This window comes from Rattus norvegicus, chromosome 7 (assembly GCF_036323735.1).
Source record: "Rattus norvegicus strain BN/NHsdMcwi chromosome 7, GRCr8, whole genome shotgun sequence".
Taxonomy (NCBI): domain Eukaryota; kingdom Metazoa; phylum Chordata; class Mammalia; order Rodentia; family Muridae; genus Rattus; species Rattus norvegicus.
The window spans coordinates 36,084,880-36,095,687 of record NC_086025.1 but is presented as its reverse complement, the minus strand read 5'-3'; the positions used below and the strand labels follow the sequence as shown (position 1 = coordinate 36,095,687).

Genomic DNA, 10,808 nt, shown 5'->3' with positions numbered 1-10,808 from the left:
GCTCGTTCTTTTTCTTTTTCTTTTTTTCGGAGCTGAGGACCGAACCCAGGGCCTTGCGCTTGCTAGGCAAGCGCTCTACCACTGAGCTAAATCCCCAACCCCAGGAATGCTCTTTCAAGATGCCAGGTTATCCCCAATTTTTTCTGCACATCAACCAACTTTGAGCTAACACACCAAAGAAAAGTGTGAAACTTTAACACCAGGCCAGGGCAGAGCTGGAGACTGAGTATGTGACTTCTTTTGCTGAGTATCTTAGAGATTATCAAGGAAAAGAATCTTTATTATTTGTTACTCCTGCTGGGGGGTGAGGGGGGTGAGGGGTATAAAAACGTCAGAAGCACAAAGACCTGAGCTCTAACACTAGCTTATCTCCCTACCACATGAACATGACAATCTTGACTACATGGTTCATCATTGGCGCCCATCTAGAAGCATCAGCAAAACTCCCGGGAAGGCTGCCGATTCTCTGAATACCACGCTGGCCTCCTGATTGCTCGCCTAACCCTATGCAGGTTTGTAGAAGCTTAAATGACAAGGACACAGTACATCAACAGCTAGGATCCATCCAATGGAAGGAGTTTACTCCTCCAGCCAGAACAAAGCTGCAGTTTTGTTTTATCTCCAAGTAAGAAATTCACTGACGAAGAAATTCAGTGGATGAAGGGGAGCATGGCCCACTGAGTGCAGAAGGCTTTTACGTAGCTCTCTGCTCAGCAGCCAAACTAGGAATGTTTGTCCTGTTTGGGTATTCTCTAGAAGGAAACATCATTTTTGGCTATAAAACTTTCTTACAACTCATTTCGGCACTTGGAAGGTAGAGGAAGGCTCATCTCTTGAGTTTGAGGGCGCCCTGGTCTCTAGAGTGAGTTCCTGGACAGCCAGGACCACACAGAGAAACCCTGTTTTCAAAAACCAAAACCAAACAAACAAACAAACAAAAAAAAAAAAAGGACTTCCTTACAACTTCTACAAATTTCTCTTCTTCACTTAGTTATGAACAATTTGAAATGGTTTTGTACATCCTAGCAAGCTCTATAATTAGGATAAGGCTCATGGACATAACAAAAAGACCCAAAACACAGAATCTACAATCAAACAGAAATGACTTCTTTTTCATTTCAGTATTCGAGGAATTGATAGGACAGTATGGTAATCCACAAAATATGGCTCCCACCCTAGGATATAGGCAAGTCCATCCAGTAAGAAGGGTGGAAAATTGAGAAGGACAGCTATACAACCCATAAGGCTCACACATGCTTTAAATTTCAACCCATTAGCCAAATTTAGTCACACTGCCATATTAGTTACATGGGAGATTGGGAAATGTAGTGTTGCCCTGGAAAGTCGTCTAGCAGAAGCTCAGAACATGAAACGTGATGGGAGGGTGTAGGAGACACTAGCAATGTCTGTGTCACAGAACTGAAGTGGGGAGTGACCTCAATGCCATATAGGTAGCATAGCTGAGAATCTGAAACTTGGTGTGGCATTTACAAATATTACTCAGTGAGTAAAGACCCTGGCAGCATAATTCGAGGCAACAAAACAAACGTTCTTGTTGATGTAAGAGAAACCCAAGTCACTGCGTGGTACTGGGGCCAAGCTACATCTACAAAGATCTTAATATGCTGACCTAGAAGAGTTGGAGTGCAGCTATGTTGGAGACAGACAGCACTTGGCATCATTCATTTAAAAATCCAAAAGTCATGGGGCAAGCACTCTTAACAAGCCTGAACTAGCCTAAAGAGGCCCACTATGATTCAGAGTTCATAGCTTATGAAACACCAGGCCAGATGAAGTGATAACACCCCCATTTGACTTCGAGAAACTATTTCTAGGGCCAAAGAATAAGTATTCCTACTTCCTGCCAAGAATGTGTTTACCAGACGCCATCTTGTAACGTCTTACGGAAATCTTTTTCAACCTATTTGAGGAAATGCATTACTTTATTTTATTGTCTTGGCTTCAGATTCTCTATACAAATTCTCTGGATTCAGGGAATCCAGAATGTTTTCTCAGGAAGCGATCATTCGTTCATTAACTTGGAAACATTTATCTTAATCTCAATGTTTTTGTGAATAGTTGGTTCTCTTCTCTAACTGCCTACCTGGAAGGAACTTCTACACTACAAGGCAAAGAAAGGTTCCCCCAGAACAAGAGACTACACCATAATTTCTAGTTCCTTCATAAGCAAGAGGGAAAAAAACAGACACCAAAATACAGACCTACCAAAGATAAGCCTCAATCATTTGCTTAAAATCAATATAAACAAAAGAATTCCCCTTGAACAGCCTCCCAGGACAACTGAGAAAACCTGTTACATTAAGCAAGGCACTGTCGACTATAAAAACTCTTGGGAAGGAAAAAAAATCTTGACTTTCTGATGCAACAAACTTACACAGACACACACACAAACATATACACTCACTTATACACAGATACACACATACAAACACCCACTCGCACACCCGCTCACACATACACACAAACACACACATATACTCACTCATACACAGACACACTTACACACAGACACACCTATTCACAGACATAAGCTCACACTCATACACTCATTAATACAGAGACACACAAATATACACATGTACACTCACACACAGAAACACCCGCTCACACACACACACTCAAATGCACACGTGCACTCCTTCATACACACAGACACACCTACTCACACACAGACACACAAATATACACACATAGACTCACTCACACACAGATACACAAATATATACACATATACTCACACATACACACAGTTACACACAAATACACAAACACACATTCATCCACAGATACACATGTACACAAATACACCCAGACACACATACTCACACAGAGTCAGAAATGTCAACCCTGTTTCTAGATATGCTCCTTTCCTTACCATAGAGATGTGGATAAATTCTATATCTTTGAATTTCAATTTTCTCATTTTTAAAAGAAGATAAGTTGAAAATACTATTTCTATTAATCAGATCTTTCTCCTTTTAACCATCCATGAGTTTTCAAAACTGATACTAAACAAAATTTTTGTTACAATATCATGAAGAGCACAGAACCATATTTAAAAGATTTCCTACTTCCCATCGAATTTAGTAAATGACATTCTCCCCAACAGTTCAAGAAAGATTCAGATTCTAAATATCCTTTGCAAAATTAAATTTTATGAAGAATATGGATGAAGCCTCAGGCCTGAGCTCTATCCCATGGGAAGGAGGGTAGGAGTGGGGGAGGACAAAACTAGGTTCTAAGGAACTTTCTGTTTTCATCTTCATCTTCTTTCCACACGCATATGTCACTTTATGGGTTCCTATTCCCTCCAAAGTGACTTTGTTTATGATTCATATCCTGCTGGCAGTAAAATGCTTACAGCAGATGATCCCACCACTAACGTTAGCTTCAAAGGATTCAAGTCAATTACGGCACTTAGGCTAACTTAGATTTGCTCTAGAACGATACACCATGAACCCGATGGCTCTAACAGGCCGTGAGATTTCCACGTAGGAACCAAGGATCTTGCTAATGCTCAACTTTGGCCGCTCCACCAGCTCCTGAATGCAGATAAGCTCTGATGCGAGGTTTTGCATGTCCTAGATCCAATACCTAGTAAGTCAGTCCCAGATCTCTTAGTAAAGGAAATAAAATTCAGTGCACATTCCCAACAGGTCTATCTCTGGTCAGGGATGGTTTCTGAGGCTAGACTGAAAACACAAACAGAAACGATGTGGAGGAAAAATAGTGCCACGTCTCTAGGGAACTCACCTCTGACGACACATTAGATTTCAGGCAACTGTGTGGTGCCAAGCAGCCTGGGCTTTCTCTCCCAATTTGCCCCCCATCCCACCCCCGTCCCTAAGCCCTACATATTCCTTCCTCATCCTCCTTACTGTCAGCCTTATAAAACTTGAGCACCTTAAAGTTTTGACTCTTATCTTACCTTCGCCCTCTTCTCCAACTCCCACAGCACATTTTCTCCCCTCTGAGCACATGGTACCCACCCTCACCTCTGTAGCATCCTGTGCTATGACAGGATTCATATCCCCTATTGCATTTTTATTGCCTTGGTTTGAGGGGAATGGGTTTTATGCATATAGCCTCTTTGTGTGGGTAAGTCATCGTTATCTCTATCCTGGTCACGTAGGACAAGGTTCTGTCTCTCTTATCCTGCTTAAAGGAATGTTTGTTTGGATAGTCTTGAAGTGGTTATAACACTTAAAATCTCTAACACCAGAAGCTGGTTCGTACCCAACTACATCTCAAAAAATAAAGATATCCATTCACCTAATTTCTTTTTAAAATTAAAGTTTTCTGTTTTAAAAGCGTAAGGTGTGATATAATTAGTTTGCAAACATTGTGTTATACTCTCTTCCTGTAAATTTCTCTAGTCCTATGTGTTTCCCCATAGATCATTATGAAATGAAGAACTGATGTCTACTGACCGAGAAAAATTCAGGTCTGGTTCCTGGATGGGGAGTGGTGAGAAAAATCTGTTCTTTTGGGGAAAAGTCATTAGTTTTTAGAGAAAAGGGAGTCCCTGTTTCCAGAGACCATCAATCTAAAGGGACACGAGTCATCTCCTACCATTTATTGAAAACCAAGAATCAGTCAAGGACAGTCTGGCTACATAGCCTAGGCTGGGTCTTCCTAGTGACTTCCAAGCCAGTCAGAGCTACAAAGGAAGGAAAGAAGGGAAAATAAAAGGGAGGGGAGGGAAGGAAAGAGGAGGGGAGAGGAAGTAAGGGAGACTGCATGACATATGTCTGAGGTTTTTAGGCTCTTCTGTAGTGGTACTACAGGACCTATTTTTAGGATTCTTGTAAAGGCTAAACGAGGAAATGTTCATAGCAGAGCCCATACTATACTTCAAATAATTATTTGCTAATATTTATCTCTTAGTTATTAACTACATACATATTGAGAATTGATTTTGCTGTAATTTTTAAAAGCCTACAAAATAGACCCTATTACATAGCCCTGAAAGCAATTTGAGATTTAAAGAGTTCAAGACTGTTTCCAGCTCTGTTTGTACTATTTGTATGCCAGAACTCCCTGGACGAAACAGAAATAATAGAATGTGTGCACGGTTATGAGACTTACAAGATTGGCTTATAAGGGTCAGAGGCTACCTCGTCCCCTAATGTTTCATTGATGGCTGCTCTTAGTTGTCACCTTGATTGGAGTAAAAGATGTCTAGAGCTGATAAAACACATCTGTGTGCCTTGGAGGACATTTTCAGAGAAGATTGACAGGTGAGTCAGAGCCGTGGAGGATGGGGAGTACCCATTTCCCGGGTGAATAGCCTTTCCCCACAAGCAGCCAGCATGCAAAACAAATGCGAGAGCACATCACTGTGTGCTTCTGGCAAGTGCTTCTTTCTGAGTGTGTCTCTTGCCTCTGCTGAGATCCTCTGCTGACACTCCAGTCTCTTCTGCCTAGCAACACGAATTCCATGCCAGTAACCTTGTAGACTATCAGTGCTGGGCTGAGAATGTGGAGTTTCCTGGACTAGGCAATTTCTGGTTTCTCTGCTGCTCCAAATACAGAAAAACATTGTTGGATTCCCAAGTCCTACCATGGAAGCCACTCTAAATTCCCTCTTTTTTTTTTTTTCTCATTAAACTTGATTTAATGGGTCTCAAAATTCTATGACAGATTTTTGTTTCCATTAAAAAGTACTGATTTTGAAAACTAATAACTTAAAACTGACACACATACACACACACACACACACACACACACACACACACACACACATACACACACACACACAAATGGTCCACAAAACATTCTTTTGTGCTGAAAGTTTTACAATGCATTGTTATCATTAACCAGTCTTTTACTATTAAACTTAAATGGCCAACTGAGACAAACAGTTCTGAAACCGTTCTTCCCCCCATGGATTAAGACTGGGGTGGCAGGTGTTAGGGATAATATTCATTTATATTCATTTAGCCTTCTGAGCTTTCTGGGCAGACTTGGTGACTTTGCCAGCTCCTGCAGCCTTCTTGTCCACAGCTTTGATGACACCAACAGCACTGTCTGCCTCATGTCACGAACAACCAAACAACCAAGTAGAGGATAGTCAGAGACGCTCTCAGCACACATGGGTTTGCCAGGGACCATATGGCAGCATCGCCAGACTTCAAAAATTTGGGGCCAGCTTCCAGCTTCTTACCAGAAGGACGATCGATCTTCTCTCTAAGCTCAGCAAACTTGCATGCTATGCAGGCCATGTGACAATCCAGAACAGGGGCACAGCCAGCACTAATTTGGCCTGGATGGTTCAGGATAATCACCTGAGCAGTGAAGCCAGCTGCTTCCATTGGTGCGTCATTTTTTGCTGTCACCAGCTACATTGCTACGTCTAACGCCTTTGACTGACACATTCTTTACATTGAAGCCCACATCGTCCCCAGGAAGAGCTTCACTCCCATGGTGCATTTCAACAGACTTGACTTCAGTTGTTACATTGACTGGAGCAAAGGTAACCACCATGCCAGGTTTGAGAACAAGAGTTTCCACTCGGCCCACAGGGACAGTGCCAATGCCTAAATAGGAAATGTTTTGTATAAATAGAGGTCTTATAATACATGAGACATAATTAGTTAAGGCTTACACTTCAAAGAAATTCACTTCAACATTCTACTTAATGTTCTACTTACCCCAGTTTTATAGACATCCTGGAGGGGCAGTCGCAGAGGCTGGTCAGTTGGAAGAGTTGGTGGCAGGATACAGTCCAAAGCTTCCAGCAGCATGATGCCACTAGAACTGCCATCTTTGTGGATGACTTTCCACCCCTTAAACCATGACATATTAGCACTTGGCTCCAGCATGTTGTCACCATTTCAACCAGAAATTGGTACAAATGCTACTGTGTCAGAGTTGTAACCAATTTTCTTAATGTAGATGACGACTTTCTTAACGATTTCCTCGTATCCCTTCTGACCGTATGGTGACTCAGTGGAATCCATTTTGTTGACACCATCCATTAGCTGTTTCACACCCAGGATGTAAGCCAGAAGAGCATGCTCATAGGTCTGCCCGTTCTTGGAGATACCAGCTTCAAATTCATCAACACCAGCAGCCACAATAAGGACAACCCAGTCAGCCTGAGAGGTGCCTGTAATCATATTTTTGATGAAGTCTCTGTGTCCTGGAGCATCACTGATAGTCACATAGTATTTGCTGGTCTCAAATTTCCACAGGAAGCTGTCAGTAGTGACACCACACTCACGCTCAGCTTTCACTTTCTCCAAGACCCAGACACACTTGAAGGAGACTTTTCCCATCTCAGCAGCCTCCTTTTCAAACTTTTCGATGGTTTTTTTTGTTGATTCCACCACATTTGTAGATCAGGTGGCCAGTTGTGGTGGACTTGTCAGGATCTATGTGTACAATTATTACAATGTTGATGTCTTTTCCTTTCCCATTTTTGCTTTGAATTAGCAGTGGCTTTCACAACACCTGCATTTTGACAGCAAACCCCTTGCAAAAAAGCTAAATTCCCTTTTATAAAATACACGAATATACAAACATAGACGCAAACACACAACACACACACACATATATACACATATATCACACACATCTAGACATATAACATATATACACACACATATATAGTTATCATACACATATATACATATAAATATATACACAAATAACACACACATTCTATTTGTTCTGTTCCTCCACAATATGGCTTCTTAAACTTTTTCCACATGTATCTCATCTTGCCTAAAAATATTTTACACAACTTCAGGTGTATAGGTATATGGAATAGGTATTTAAATCAAATATGGGCTGATAAGAAATTTACTTTGAAGCATATACATATATACTTGCCATGTATTAAAGAGAAAAGCAAATTCACATGTCAGTGAGACGGATAAACTTATTTTTGTATAAAGAATTAAATCTTGGGCTGGAGAGATGGCTCAGTGGTTAAGAGCACCGACTGCTCTTCCAAAGGTCCTGAGTTCAAATCCCAGCAACCACATGGTGGCTAACAACCATCTGTAATGAGATCTGATGCCCTCTTCTGGTATGTCTGAAGACAGCTACAGTGTACTCATATATAATAAATGAATAAATAAAATATTTAAAAAAAAAAGAATTAAATCTTAGGTGAATATTTGCTGACTGAAAATTTAAGTTTATAATCAAGACTGCTAAGAAAGCTGCTTCACACACACACACACACACACACACACACACACACACAGAGTACATGAGGGAAGAAGTATGTTTAGAGCTGTTTGAGACATTGTTGAGATTTCTGTTCTAATCCTAAACCATAGCTTACTTAGTGACTTTTTTTTTTATTGAGCTCAAGTCAGCAACTCAGACAGCAAATTTTTAAATTTAGGATTCGAATGCAATGTAAATATGTATAATTCGATGCTTATATGCTAAAGAATGGTGGCAGAAGAATGCTAAGTCTTTGTTTTATGTAAATAAATGATTATATTTCAAAAACAGCAGAGAACTTTGTATGCACAATAAAATCCCAGAAATTCGTGACACAGTAGACTGGACCCTGAGCCACTGTATCTCAGGCAGCATTTATTACACTGTATAGCATGATGCCACATGTGTGCAATATAAAGTACACACACTGTACATTCAGAACTAAGACTACAATGACGCCATGTAACACAGGTGTCTTAGTTAGGGTCTTATTGCTGTGAACAGACACCATGACCAATGTAAGTCTTATAAAGGGCAACATTTAATTGGGGCTGGCTTACAGGTTCAGAGGTTTGGTCCATTATCATCAAGGCAAGAGTATGGCAGCATCCAGGCAGGCATGGTGCAGGAGGAGCTGAGTTCTACGTCTTCTCCCGAAGGAAGCCAGGAACAGACTATGCATTCTCAGGAGGGTCTCCAAGCCCACCCCCACAGTGACACACTTCCTCCAATAAGGCCACATCTCCTAATAGTGCCACTCTCTGAGCCAAGCATATGCTAACCGTCACAAAAGGCAAGTACTAAAGATTCATTACCTGTTTGATTTTGAATGAAATTTTGGCTGCTGTACATTCAGAAGACTTTTACCACTGCCAATTTTTTTATGACTCCTCCTGGCACACTCAGAGTTACATGAGCCCATACGGAATGCCAACCCACAGTTGAAGAAGCTAGGCTCTGGAGAACCATGTGCATTCCAATGGCCATCTACAGGAAGCTAGGTAAACCAGTAGCTGTTCAGCCCAAGAAGTTGAGAGCCTCAGAACAAAGGGACCAAATGATGCAAACCTATCTGAAGTTGAAGGCCTAGCTCTCCAGACAGTTGATGGTGTGAGCCCTTATTCATTGCCTGGGGAAGACGGCGTGTGGGATCTGTGGATTATAGATAGCAGCAGAAACAGAAAACACATCTGCTCAAGAGGAATCAAGCTTGTATGTTTTGCTACCTCCCTCTTCTTCTGAAGTTTAGTTACATCGGTGCCCCCACCTTATTGGACATCACTTTCCACTCTACATTCCCAACAAGCCCAAGTCTCTGAAAACACTCTCACCGACACAGCCAAAATTGTGCTTTACCAATTCCCTAGGCATCTCTCATGGTAGTCAAGCTGGCCCAGGATTGGCCAGCTCGCTGTTCCTGTGAATGCCAATAGCTATTCCTCTGGAGCTGAAGCAAGTGGGAAAGGTTTCAGACAGGATGTAGGAGCAGATTTTCCTATTTGTAGAAGAGAGTTCTATTGTCTTCTTACCTTTAGTCCCCCTTATTTTATCATCATTATCCAAAATGATAAGTCTCAAGAATTACCCGGCCCAAAGATACTCCTGTAGCCCTGAATCCTTCCCAATTAAAAGCAATTATGGAATATGAGTATAATTCTACAATATATCCTTTAAAAGGAAAACATACATTATTCCTTATTTCTTTTTGTGGTGGCTTGGATATGCTTGGCTCAGGAAGAGGAGTTATTAGGAGGTGTGGCCTTGTTGGAATAGGTGTTGGAATAGGTGTGAAATGTTAACGAGCCCCAGAAAGACCACCAAAGAACCAATTCCAATGCAATCACATTAGGGTCTCTTCGTTTAAGCTGGAGCTTGGGCTCCCCCACCAACCCTGACACAGGAGGAAGGTGGAACAGCCTTGAACCCTCAGCAGGACAGGGAACAAGTGAGGGGTGCCCAGCCTGGCAAGTATCTAATAGAATGACTATTGTAAGCCGACAAGTGGGTGCTCTGAAACAAGACCATATATAATCAAAAACAGTCTGAAAATACATCTGAAACAATCAATTTGATTAACTATTGCTAGAAGTAGCTAAGCAATAGTAACTCTGGCCAAGGACAAGCCATGGGGTCCTTCCTGGTACTTGGGTATAGCTTGGATTTAGCTGTAGGTGAAGATCTCAGTGCCCCCCCCCCTTTTTAAGATGGAGGCCAATCCCAAGATGGAGTAGGTTTGGCTTCTCAAAAGGAAGTAGTCATTGTGGGGGTAAGCAATGAGATTCTCCTCCTAACCAGGCGGGAGTTGGTCTGCTCCTGTTGGCCTTCAGAACAAGATGTAGAACTCTCAGCTCCTCCAGTACCATGCACGTCTGCCTTCCTGGACTCTGCCATCCTTTCTTTTATGGTTACAATGGACTGAACCTCTGAACCTGTAAGGTAGCCTTAATTTAATGTTGTCCTTTATAAGAGTTGCCTTGACCATAGTGTCTCTTCAGAGCAATGGAAACCCTAACTATGACACTTTTATTCAGCCAGATCCTTGGAATAGAAAAGTGATGTCTGCAACACCAAGTGGAGACACAGCAATGGAAGGCACATCCACGAAA

General features: G+C 41.6%; 1 pseudogene; it reads right to left on the bottom strand.

The window, feature by feature from the left end:
- Positions 1–5,609: 5,609 nt before the first annotated feature.
- Positions 5,610–10,565, bottom strand: Eef1a1-ps3 (eukaryotic translation elongation factor 1 alpha 1, pseudogene 3; annotated as a pseudogene).
- Between the last annotated feature and the right edge of the window lie 243 nt (positions 10,566–10,808).